The sequence below is a fragment of the Crotalus tigris genome, unplaced genomic scaffold, assembly GCF_016545835.1.
Source record: "Crotalus tigris isolate CLP2741 ecotype Arizona unplaced genomic scaffold, ASM1654583v1 scf7180000020588.15403103151:6194809, whole genome shotgun sequence".
In the NCBI taxonomy this organism is placed as follows: Eukaryota; Metazoa; Chordata; class Lepidosauria; order Squamata; family Viperidae; genus Crotalus; species Crotalus tigris.
Genome location: NW_024098092.1, coordinates 3,045,402 through 3,058,720, shown reverse-complemented (window position 1 = coordinate 3,058,720; position 13,319 = coordinate 3,045,402). Strand labels below are relative to the sequence as shown.

The window sequence follows — 13,319 nt, the reverse complement described above, 5'->3', positions numbered from 1 at the left end:
GAAAAAGGGGCCGGACGTTGAAGGGCTAAAGGGAGGGGAGGATGCAAGGGGCGAAAGAAGCCGGCCCCCGGGATGCCTTAGGTATCCCGGAGAAGGCTTCCTTCAAAGTTCCCACCGGGAGAAGACAAGGACTGAAATCTCAGGGTTTTCCCAAGCAGAGAAAGAGAGGGAGGTTTGGCGGACAGACTGCTCCCGAGCTTCGGACTACTAGCCTCTCTTGGCCACGGGGTGCTTCGGAGGCACAGATTCACCCTGGCGTCCGGCAATTGCTGGTAAGGGTTGGCTGAGCAAGTTGCCCGATCCCAGCCCGTTGGAAGTGCAGACGCTGGCGTTTGGGTTTGTGGGACTCTCTAGCCAAAACTGACTTACTTATGCACCAAACCATGGTTGACCAAATAATGGCTTTGCTTAATGCCCGATGTCTTTCAGCTTTCTGTCTCTTCCCTCCCAAGAGGAGCAGTTTTTGAAATGCTAAAAGAAGTTTCATGGAAATGGCGTTTGGCTGTTTGGGGAAAATGCCACTTCAGGCCGTTTATTGATTTTAGGACACTCACAAAACTAGCAACACACTTTTTTTTTAAGTTCCCTGGATCGCTTCCTCATGCTGGATATTAAATAATGTATCGCTCAGGCTGTAAAAAGGATGAAATTTTGTTTTTGTTTTTAAAGTCTGCTGAACAACTGGAAAGTAAAACAAAACACATCCACGTATATTTCGTTAGGGCAGCTGTTCTGTTACTGCAAAAATGTTGGAATGTTGTTGATTTTAGTGTGTACGAGAACATGGCTTGAGTCTCTGTAGAGATGAGCCCTTCTCATAACACGGTTTGCTTTGTCTTACTGTTTGTGGTGGATATCACAATGGTTGGTAAATTACCCTTTATATTTTGATGTGTAAATTCAGCTAACTGGTTTATTTAATCAACCCTGCTTAGATAAATCATAGCTTGATGTCATGATGCAAACTTGCTCCTATGTGAAAACTGGGTGACATGAATCTAAAATATACGGCTTGACACTTCGTACATTCTCAGGCAAACTCTTGCTAATATCTGCCATCTTGGAAATCCTTTGAACTACAGCTTTTCCATTGTAGGCCACAAGATGCCCTATTTTACATCATAAATAATGTTTTTTTAAAGGAAGCCCTTTACATATTCCATAGACTGACAATAATTGGGACTCTTTCCTTCCTTCCTTCCTTCCTTCCTTCCTTCCTTCCTTCCTTCCTTCCTTCCTTTCTTTCTTTCTTTCTTTCTTTCTTTCTTTCTTTCTTTCTTTCTTTCTCAAGAATGCCTTTCCAGTGGCAACTGAAGCCCAAGTGACTAAGCTACAAAAATCAAGCCCCAGGCAAGCAAAGTCCAAGCCAGCTCCAGCTTGTAGAGTGAATCAATATTTCAGAATGACAGTGAGATGGGTTTATTTTGTCATATTTATAGCCAGCTGTTGGCAAGGCCCATTGAGAGAAGCAGATGAAGGGCTCCATGGTAATTCCAGCCATGCTTGCTGGGAGCCAAACAGCAATTCTGCTTAATGGCCGAGGAAAAGCTAACTTGGCATTTCTGCTGTTCTAAGTATAGGGAAGGATGGGTCCACTCCATTTGCAACAAAAGCCCAAAGCATCTCCAAAAGCTTGCAGGACAAAAGAGAGGGCTTTCCCCCCCCCCTTCTCCTTTGCGGATTCTTTAGAAGCGCTGGAGAAGGTAATTGCAAATGCCTTGAGCTGCAAAGGCGACGCGCGCTCATTTGAGCCCAGACAAAGTCAAATCGCCTGGGCCATTGCGGGCAAGCAACAGCGAAGCTAATATTTTGGTCTCCAAATGCAGAGAAGCTGGATGCTTCAAAAAAGGGGAGGCGATTGAAAAAAAAGAGGCCAAATTGTAATACGGGTTTATGGAGCCATTGGAACGTGGTAGTTTGAAAGGCAGATGGCAAGGACAAAATAACTTGTTTTCCTACTAAGCCACATTGTATGATATCACCTCCCTACCGTACATCAGGCTCATAAACTGGTCCAAAATGGTCTCCTCTAATTTCTCAGTGGCGCTCTCGTCTTTGTTCTCATTTAATTGTTTTAAAATTCTGGGCGTTTTTTTAATCTTGGCTGAAAGGCCCAATTACATAGCAACCCCCTGGAGGAGACAAAGTCAATTTTTACCGGTTCGTCAGAAAAGCCGTTGGAAGTTTGATTGCATGTGCAGGGGAATCCTCGCCAAATGGCATCGGGACGGTAGCCCTCAACTCAATTTTCACATGGAAAACTAGGGCTTCTAGATAAGCTTTTATCCTTGAGATGCTGTTTCCCTGCAAGCTTTCTGTTGTGTATGACCCTGGACCTTGCAAAGGTTGAGACTGTATTGTTGAATGGCATACATTAGGCACCTCATGATTTGAAAAGACGCAACCTAAGAAGAAAAGCAGGTGGCGGAGAGGAAAAAAAAAAAACCTTAGGTTCCAAAGACAAGACTTAATATAGACTGACATTATGGTTTTCACAGTGTAGGGGTCAATGCTTCGAATTCTCCGTGGAACTGGGTTCCAATTTCTTGTATCATGCTGCCTTCACACTTAACCACCTCCGGCTTTAACTCCAGTGGTAACCATTTGCCAGACCTTATTGCATTTATTGCAGTGGCCTTCAAACTTGGCAACTTTAAGACTTGTGGACCTTCCAAGTCCCGGAATTCCTCACTGGAGGAAAAATGATTAAAAGGAATGTATCGTCATTTCAGTGGCCGGCATCGCACAGAGTTTGTGGTCCCCTCTTAGTTTAGATCAGTGGTTCTCAACCTGTGGTTCGGGACCCCATTTGAGGTCGAACAACCATTTCACGCGGGTCGCCAAACAACGCAGTCCGCCAATTTTTTTTTCCCCTTTTCCTTAGCTGTGCTACTCCCTTTTATTCTATTGGCTTTTGAAAGCCAATAGAATAGATTCTCTTGAATAGAGTCTAATTCTATTGGCTTTCAAAAGCCAATAGGAATTGTCCAGGCTGTCTCTGCCCTGCTGAGCCTGCCAAAAGTCCCCTTCTGCAAATTCACACTTAACCACCTCCTGCTTTAACTCCAGTGGTAACCATTTGCCAGACCTTATTGCATTTATTGCAGTGGCCTTCAAACTTGGCAACTTTAAGACTTGTGGACTTTCCAAGTCCCGGAATTCCTCACTCGCACAGAGTTTGTGGTCCCCTCTTAGTTTAGATCAGTGGTTCTCAACCTGTGGGTCGGGACCCCATTTGGGGTCGGACGACCATTTCACGGGGGTCGCCAAACAACGCAGTCCGCCAGTTTTTTTTCCCCTTTTCCTTAGCTGTGCTACTCCCTTTTATTCTATTGGCTTTTGAAAGCCTAATAGAGTCTAATTCTATTGGCTTGCAAAAGCCAATAGGAATTGTCCAGGCTGTCTCTGCCCTGCTGAGCCCGCCAAAAGTCCCAGTCTGCAAACGGTGCTGCACCCGTTGAGTAGTCCTCGACTTACGACCAGTTGAGTAGTCCTCGACTTACGACCGGTTGGGGGTCGTGGCATTAAAAAGGTTGAGAACCACTGGTTTAGATTGTCAGTGTTCATCCAGGCTGATCTGTAATTTCGGGCCCTTGGATCACAGGAGCAGAACGGCAGCATATTTTAGAAAAAGGGCTTCTCCTTGCGCAGAAGTTGCTTCTTGCTGAATGTTTTCATGTTGTTGTTGTTTTGCGCAGAAGTTGCTTCTTGCTGAATGTTTTCATGTTGTTGTTGTTTTTTTTCTTCTTGGTCCTCTGCAACTTTTTCTGCCTGGAGGCTCACACACGGTCTTGGCTCAATCTGCAGCCCCAAATTTGATTTCCCATTTCGTTGTATGTGTGCACTGTGTATACACATACAATAAAGTTTATTTATGTATTTATTTATTAGACTGAGTTTAGGGGAGGCCTCTGCAAAATATGGATTTAACAAACGACCTACTTTTTTTCTTACTTGAAACTTTGTGAATTAGTTGCAGATTTTGGGTCTGGCATTAAAAAAAAAAAATATTTCCATTCTTCCTTCCTTCCTTTTCCCCCCTTCCGTCTTTTTCTTTCCTGTTCTCTCTCTTCTTCCTCTGCTTTTTCCCCCTCCCCCCTTCTTTCTTTTCTCCGTCCTGCCTTTGTCCCTTCCCTCTCCTTTGACTTCCTTCCCCCTTTCGCGCCCTTTTCTCGTTTTACGGTGAAAAACGAAACTCCCGGGCAGCTCCTTCTCAAGCTTGACCACTTTAAGGCATGTGGACTTCAACTCCCAGAATTCCACAGCTGTGGAATTCTGGGAGTTGAAGTCCACACGCCTTAAAACGGTCCAGCTTGAGAAACACTTGTGCTAAAACGAAGACTCCCCGCCAGAGGGCGCCCTCGCTTTGACTCCCCCCCCCCCAAACCTCCCAGCGTCGGAGACAAAAGCAGAGTCACCGCCGTGGGAAACTTCCCCGGGCCGAGGGAGAAAAAAAAAAAAAAAAAAAAGCCCTGGCCGCGGAGCGTGCTGGGAAATGGAGTCTTCGCCGTGGGCAGCCTGGCAGCTCTCCGGGTGAGCAGCCGGGCGGAACTACCCTTCCCAGGAAGCCTTGCTCTTTGCAGGCTGGTCATTGGAAAAGCAAAGGGGCGAAGAAGCGGGCGCGCCATAGACCCGGAACGAGGGGGTTCTTTAAGGACGGCTCGTTCCCGCCGGGGAGGGAAGGGGGGAAGCCCGAAGGCCCGCCCAGAGCAGCAGCCGACGGAAGGGAAGCGGGCGCGCCAAGCCAAGGCGTCGGAGAAGGCGAGACGCAAACTTTTGCCGTAAGTTTGCCTTTGCGGACGACGGCTGGGTTGGAAGCGGGGCCTTGGAGGCAAGGGGGCCAACGGAGCCCAGCGGCGCAGTCCGGGGCTGGCTCGGGGCACCCTCTCTCTCTCCCTCGCGCCCCCAGGGGGCTTATCGTAGCTGCAGGGCCGCTGGGAAAGTTGGCAACCTCTCTTGGATGGGGCAGGGAGGCCTCCGTCGGCCGGGCGGATGGTCCCCCGCGTCCCTTCGCTTGCTTCTCGTTTAGGGTGTTTGTTGTGATGATGATGATGGTGGTGGTGGTGGTAGTGGTGGTGATTGGAGGAGGAGGAAGGAGGGCATCCCCGCTTTCTTAGATGGACCGATCATCGCTTGGTTTTCGTTAGGGTGTTTGCTGTGATGATGACGATGATGATGGTAGTGGTGGTGATTGGAGGAGAAAGGAGGGGATCACTTGCTTCTCGTTAGGGTGTTTGCTGTGATGATGATGATGATGGTAGTGGTGGTGATTGGAGGAGGAGAAAGGAGGGGATCCCCTGCTTGGATGGACAGATCATCACTTGCTTCTCGTTAGGGTGTTTGCTGTGATGATGATGATGATGGTGGTGGTGGTGCTTTGCTGCTCAAAGCACGAAGCTGAAAGCACCAGCCTGAAGATGACGAATGGGACTTCGTCGAAACGTCGCCAAGACACTTCCAATTTTACGTGGGAGAAAACCCGAACAACCAAAGACCTACATACAAATACCCGCGAAAACCTCAGAAAACATATATATATATATATATATATATATATACACATACATACATACATACATACACACACACATTGCCCCCAACAATCTGGAGTGTTTGCTGTGGTGGTGATGATGATGATGGTAGCGGTGGTGGTTGGAGGAGGAGAAAGGAGGGGATCCCCCGCTTTCTTGGATGGGCAGATCACCCCTTCCCCTCCCCAATTGCTCCGGGTTGAAGTTGCTTCCGAGCCCAACCGACCCTCCTTGCCTTGCCTTATCTATCCTCCTTTATCTGGTTCCTGGTCCTCACTTGGATGAGGCTGGTTTGGTCCATGGGGAAAGAGGCAAGGATGGGCCGGTCTGGTCTCTTTCCCCGAGGCCCGGCATCCTCTTTTGGGTTGGAAGGCTGCAGGTCATTCCCTCTCCCCCGCCCCTTCTTTTCCACAAAGTTTCAGGGTTTGAAAACTGGTCCTCTGGGTCACTGTTGAAGATGCTTTTGCTGAGATCCTGCTGGAATCTCTCCCCCCCCCCCCGTCTTTGCAGATTGTTTCAGGGATAACGCTGAAAAATAGCCAGGAGACCTGTTGATCCTGCATGAATCACGTATTTGCTTTTTTGGAACAAGTGCAGGGCCAGTCTTGTTTTTCCACTCTTTTCCCATAGAGGTGGTTACCTTAGTGCCGAAACTCAAATTGAAGGGCTGAAGAATTATAGATTTCTTAGACTATTCCATCGGTGAGCGCTCAGTTGATCAGCATCTTTATTGAGTGTATTGCTCTGTGGATTCTCTTGCAAAATTCCTTGGCTTTGCTACTTTAAAAAAAAAAAATCCATTAGTTGAAGAGTGGACCTTTAAAACTGCCTTTCCTCCTTCCAGCTTTGACTTTTCAGTCCTGTAACGTCTTATGATTCTGGTGTATAAAATCTAATAAGCACATACCAAAGATAAGACTAAGATCTCCTTCAAGTCAGGTTCAGCTTGAGATGAACACACTGATGTGGCTTTTGTGGCAGTCTGAAAAGCCTTGCAAAGGGGCAATTCTGCATCGGAGCCTAGGAAGCATCACACCACTCTTGTGGCAGGGTGTTCCGCCTGCCAAATTGATTTATTTTGCAGGCTGTCTAATACAGTCGGAGGGGACTCTGAGCTGCCACCACTCTTGATTAAAACGGAACACAGCAACTTAAGTGAATTAAAACTAAATTCAATAATGAAGGCTTTCAGTCACATCTGCTGCCCTCTTATTGTCATTTTTCTCCCCAACTTTGATTCTGTCTGCAGTTTGGGTCATATGTTGCCTTAATTCTGTGCATGATTTTACCATGACGTAACTCTCTGAGATTGAGGCAGGATAATAAAAAAAAAATCAAATCAATAAATAGTGCGATATACAAGATCTGGATAATTCCCTCATGGCGTAATGACAGGGTTGAGTTCGCCTATCCCAGATGCCAGCGTAGAATTGACCTCAGCCAACTTCAGCAAAGTAAATGGGGTCACACCAGAGAATCGGTCAAGCTGTAGAGTCAAAACTATTGGGGAAAAGCTGGCAAACCACTTCTGCAGGAGACCAAGAAAGCATCCGAAATATCCGCAAAGCCATCAGGAGATGAGGATGACATCTCACAAGCTGCCCATCCCCGCTTCTTGATACGCACAGGATGATGGACAATGTTTTTCTGCAACTAATTGTGAACTTCCCTTGCTTCTTCACGCTCCTGATGCCTTGACTTGATTCCAACTCCTAAGACTTTTCCTGAATTTATGTTCCAATATTTGAGGGGCTGCCCCAAAGCAGAGGGAGTCAAGCTATTCTCCAAAGCGCCTGAAGGCAGGACAAGAAACAACAGATGGAAACTAATCCAGGAGAGAAGCAACCTGGAACTAAGGAGAGACTTCCAGACAATGACAACAACCAATGGACCGACTTGCCTTCTGAAATTGCTGGTGCTCCAACACTGGAGGTTTTTAAGAAAAGACTGGATAACCATTTGCCTGAAATGGCATAGGTTTTCCTGCTTGAGCAGGGGGCTGGACTAGAAGACCTTCATGGTCTCTTCCAACTCTTGTTAATTCTGAATTTCCTAAGATCTGTAGGCCCAAACTTTTGGACGATTGGACGACCTCTAGAGCCAAGACACAAAGGAGCTTGCTTCTTCTGATTCTCAGACTGAGATTCCCATGACTGAGATACCACCTTATCTGCGCCACATAAGGGCAGCTTTGGGGCCACCATAATATTTGTTTGATGTGGTGCTTTGCATTTTTGGGCATTGCTAGTATCATAATCGTGATTGCCATTCTTCACAGCTGCATGAAAACACGTGTTATGTGTGTGTATAATTCCTTGTTTTTAAGCTGCAAGGAGCAGATTTTGGACCAAAATGCTTATTGTTTACTACAATATAAGCTGAGTTGCTCTATAGTAGTCTTATCATTGTATCAATGAGCTTGACATTGCATCACTATAGGGAAAACTTACAGATATTGGCATATCCTCAAGGGCTCAACCTCAACATGTGAGCAGGACAGAGATTGTGCTTTCTGGGTTTTTAAATTGCCTCTCGTGAACGCTGCGGGTAGAGAGAGAGAGAAAGAAAGATAAAAAATGTATGACAGAGAGGAGCAGAGTTGTTATTCCACCTAAAAGTAAAACCACAAGAGATTTGATTTGATTGCTTGCAACGTTGTCAGTTCAAATTGCAGCCTCAGTAACTGATGTGTGAGCAAGTTCCGTCTCTGCCATCTCTTTTGCTTGAAACAAATTGTTGACGCTAAAGATGACTTATCTTCCCAACGGAATGCTTCGTCCTCTGATGGGGGACAGCATAAAAAATCCCCTTCGGGCAGAGCTGGACTCCACGGCCTAGCCTCCAATCTGTGGATTTCCTTGTGGTCTCCTCTCCAAAAACTAGTCATGCCCAACCCTGCTGAGTTTCCCAACCAAGGCTGGTCCCCTGCAGAGGCCTGACACAATTAGAAGCACCAAAACATGCAGGAAGACCCCCTGCAAAAATCTCTTATTTTTTGCCAAATTGGTCAACCTGTTAAGATTGCCACTGCTTTGTAGGAACTGCTACCAACTCGCCATTCTTGCATTGTGGGGCTTGGCTCCTTTTGAAATGCTTTACACACCGGCATGAGCGAACAGACAACATTTCATGAAAACGTTAACATGATCAGACAACAACAACTGGAAAAAACAGGGAGAGTTCAGGTTCAAAACGGATGAGGAGGTAAGTTGCTGAACAGATACATTCAGCCATAAATAAAAATACACGCTACTGGCAACAGAGAAAGCAAAATACAACAACGGGCGAAAAACCCAACTCGGTGTGACCTGCCATAAAAACTGCTACTTTCCATGTGTTGCTCCCAAATAACTCCATCAGTGGGTCAGTTTCTCCAGTCCAGTGGTTCTCAACTGTGGGTCGAGACCCCATTTGGGGTCGAACGACCATTTCACGGGGGTCGCCAAACAACGCAGTCCGCCATTTTCCCCCCCTTTTCCTTAGCTGTGCTACTCCCTTTTATTCTATTGGCTTTTGAAAGCCAATAGAATGGACTCTCTTGAATAGAGTCTAATTCTATTGGCTTTCCAAAGCCAATAGGAATTGTCCAGGCTGTCTCTGCCCTGCTGAGCCCGCCAAAAGTCCCGTTCTGCAAACGGTGCTGCACCAGTTGAGTAGTCCTCGACTTACGACCGGTTGAGTAGTCCTCGACTTACGACCTGTTGGGGGGTCGTGGCATTAAAAAGGTTGAGAACCACTGCTCCAGTCCAAAGAAAAACGGTTCAAAAAAAGCCAGAATTGTTACGTGGTGCAGAAAACGCCCCTGCCGCATGGATACTATAGTTTCTGGGGCTTCCTTTGAAGACATGGCTGTAGCTTGGACGAGCTGAAGTAGGAGGGGAGGAGCTAGACGAAGATGGGGTGGGACAAAGGCAAAAGGGAGGAGCTAAAGGAGGAGGGGTGGAGTTCCCTGCTGCATGGATTGATTTTTTTTTAAAAAAGAAGCGCGCTGGTGGTTCAAAAGAGTAGCGGTGGTCCTCGACTAACAGCATTTTGTTTAGCGACCGTACGAAGTTACGATGGCACTAAAAAAAAGTGACCGATGGCGGTTTTTCGCACTTAACGACCGTTGTAGCATCCCTGTGGTCACGTGATCAAAATTGGAATGCTTGGCAACCGACGGTCGCAGCGTCCCGGGGGAGGGGGCAGGGGATTCCCTTTTGCCACTTTCTGACAAGCAAAGTCAACGCGGGAATCCGGATTCACTTAACGGCCGTGTCTGTAACTGCACAGTTGCGACGATCCCCTTAACAACGGTGGCGAGAAAGGCCGTCAAATGGGGCCAAACTCAACGGTCTTGCTTAGCAACGGAAAATGTTGGGCTCAGCAGTTGTCGAGGGCTGTCTGTATTCCGAGACTGGGAAGGCGCATCTCTGGATGAGTCTCTGGAGTTGAAAAGCTGGACTTCAATCTGGCTTCGAAACGCAAGGCCCCGCTGCTAGTTTGGTTCTGCCTCTTTCAAGGAAACCTGTCCCGGCTGTGATCCGTTGCCAGGATGGAGGAAGACTTCCACCCCATTGCTGCCTGATAGACCCCCCCCTTCCCCATGTTAACCTTTTTCTGCTGGCAGAATTGCTCCATCCAAACAGGCCTGTTTGACAAGTGTAGGGGCCTACAGAGAAACTGCTGAGAGCAATGTGGGTGAAAGAGGCCTCCTCGTATTCTTGAATTGAATTCTCTCTCTCTGCCTTACAAAACCTTTGCAAATTCCCTGGAAGGCTGTCAAATCCCCCTGGATCCCAGAATTCTGCAGTTGAAAAAAAAGGATTGCACCTCTGGATTTTGAACCCTCACCTCATTCCCCTCTTTACGGGCATCGGCCCGGTAAAATCCAAATGGCATCAGGTTTTGATTTGCTTTTATGGTGTCTGACTTTGAAACTGCAGAATTATTATTACTATTATTATTATTGCTAAAGAAGTAGCGTTTTCCTCTTGTTTTGAAATGCGGGACCTTTCAAAAATGTTGCTTCAAGCACAAGATTGTCCCGTTGAACGTCTCTTTTCTCATCTTTTAGGGGGATGCGAACTGAAGATTTGACCGAAAACCTGCAACAGGCCGTCGTCAGCAAAAGATTGCAAGCTCTGTCTTAAGAGGTAATTTCTGATAAGTTTGTTTCTGGGTAGCGATGTCTTCATTGTGTTAAAAACCCGTGGGTGGCAGGAAGAAAACCAGATGTTTTTTTTTTTCTTTCAACATTTTAGAGAATCATGTTTCTAGTCCTTGTTGTTGTGAGGATATGCTTAGAAGCTTATGTTGAAAATGTAAAGAATGACTGAATACATTTTCCAGTATTTATGGAAAACACTATGGTATCCACACACACAAACACACACACACACACACGCACAAATAGCATTTCATGTTTTTGAGAAAATGTACTGTACCATGAAGCTATACAGAATAGTAAAGGGGAAAACCCAGAGAATTTTCTTCCTGGAAATGCCAACCAGTTTCTAACACAGCGGTAGGCCAAATTGGTTACTTTTTTGTCCCTTTCCTTCTTCACCGACATTTCACTTCCGGAACAGATAATAAATGTGTGGGAACTTTCAGCTTGCTTTGTTTCGGTTCTGTGCTAATATTATACATCTGAAAATTTGATGATTATTATTTTTTTTAAAAAATACTTTCCTTCCTGCATCACAAACCAACATTTCCCCACATCACTCTGCCCCTTCCTTTACAAAATTTGTTCTACCCCAGCTGCTTTATGTCTTACTTTGTAGGATAAGGAGGAACTGGATTAATCTCTGGCGGGTTTTAATGTTAATGTTAACTCCTGCCAGTTGTAATCTCTCTTAAGGCTTGGGTTTTCATGGTTTTCTCATTTAAAAATCTTCCTGGTGTTAAAAAACCCTCCCCCTCGATCTTTTAAAGCAGAAGGTAATCTGCAAAGCAGATCTGCACACTCGTTTTGTTTTCCGCCAGTACATGAATATAGCAGTACGAATATGACACACACAAAGATATCTTCTGTAAAAAACACGGCTTTCTAAGAATTTTCCATTCCCTCCCTCCTTCCCTTTCTGGAAAGAAAGGAAGTTTATGTTTCCCACAGTTGGCTTAAAACCCTCAGGGGGTGGCTTTCTCAGTTTGTCTCAAACCTTGATTAAAGCCAGTTGGAGAGAATGCCTAATTGCCTGTTGCAACTGCACAGGCAAGGAACAAGTGTGAAAGGAAGGGGCAGCATTCAGTACAGCCGGAGAAATGGTTGAGCTGTCATTTCCTTTCCTCTGTGGAAATCCTAACAGGCCAGCTGGAGTCCCACAATTGGAAAGGATCCTAGAGGTTATCCAGTCCAACCCCTTGCTGAGTGTAGAATCCACCATGTGGTGAGCCGCTCAGTTATTTAATCCGTACAAACCCTTCAATAGAGAAAACTAAATAAAATTGCTGAAGCACGAGAGCCAGTCTTGATGAAACAAAAGGACTTAGGTCTGTTTTTCCCAATCACGACCATACGGTCATAGGATCAAAATTTGGACCCTTGGCAACTGGTGTGTATTTGTGTCGGGGTCCTCTTTTGTGACCTTCTAACAACCAAAGTCAACGGGGGGAAAAGCCAGATTCACTTAATAACGGTGTGACTAACTTAACCTCTGCAGTGATCCAGTTAACAACTGGCCGGAAAGGTCGTAAAATGGGACCAAATCCTATAAATGTCTCACTTAGTAACAGAATTTAGTGGTGGTCCTAAATTGAGCGCCACCTGTAGCCTGAGACGTTCGCTCCCTTTAGCTGACTGTGTTCAGCAGGTCAGCGGTTCAAATCTCACCGGCTCAAGGTTGACTCAGCCTTCCATCCTTCCGGGGTAGGTAAAATGAGGACCCAGATTGTTGGGGGCAATATAAATATATATATAGACATTGCTTACTGGTGTACACCGCTTAGAGAGTGCTCGCACTTAAAGCGGTATATAAGTCTCATAAATAAATAAAAATCTCCTTGCTGCTCCTCTCTGCAGTTTTACTTCGCTGTCGGGGTGTCACTGACAGGCAGTGTCAACCACGTAAAACTGACAGGCAGCGGCAGATAGTATATCTCATTACCGCTGATTGGGGATTCACCTTAACCCAACGATTTCCAGGAAATCAATTCTGCTTGGCTACAGGGCTCTTAGTTTGCCTAATAAATCCCAGATATTTTGTTTTTCAAATGCTCTTTTTACACGCTGCGGTAGAACAACCTCTTTGACTCTTGATTTCAGACCGCCTGCCAAAGCCAGAAGGTGGATCCTGCTTCAAGGAAAATTGTAAGACAATAAGAGGGTTTTTTCCTTTCTTTTTTTTGTTTCCTTTTGAAATCAAACGGTGTGACCTTCTCTCCTCTATTTTTACCAAAACCAGGTCCTCAAAGCGAAGGACTTATAGGGTAGCCACTCTGTTGTTTTAAATTTATGACTCCAGCTGTTGCATGTCAAAAGAAAACCTGCTGAAGGCATTCAGCCCAGCCTACCTGTGACTTCTGAAATGTGACCGAGCGGGGGTGTGGAGCAGCTACTTATCCTGAGTTATTTTTACACTTGGTGTAATGCGGAAGAGGCAAGGTGCCCTCCTGGTTGGGATAATTTTAGGACCCAGTCTAATTTTAGGCCAGATTAAAAATAAATGGGGGAAAAAAATGGGGGAAATTGAAGCTAAAATAACTTCCCCTTTGAAGCATCACAGTGGATAGGCAGGCATGCAAGGCTGTGAAGCTTCTTGTTAGGATGGGAATCTTTTTCTGGCAAAGCCCAAACGTTACCGG

The 13,319-nt window shown here is 45.9% G+C and overlaps 1 protein-coding gene across 2 annotated transcripts in view; it reads left to right on the top strand.

The window, feature by feature from the left end:
* Positions 1-33: 33 nt before the first annotated feature.
* MIB2 (MIB E3 ubiquitin protein ligase 2) overlaps positions 34-13,319 on the top strand; it is a 29,014-nt gene continuing 15,728 nt past the window's right edge. Inside the window, exons 1-3 of one of the 2 annotated variants that reach the window (XM_039367227.1) lie at positions 34-272; positions 10,588-10,666; positions 12,781-12,825. The gene's annotated coding sequence lies outside the window, so the exon portion shown is untranslated. Of the gene's footprint in view, positions 273-4,477; positions 4,782-10,587; positions 10,667-12,780; positions 12,826-13,319 lie in introns of those variants that run through there. The other variant, XM_039367226.1, reaches the window with a different exon arrangement.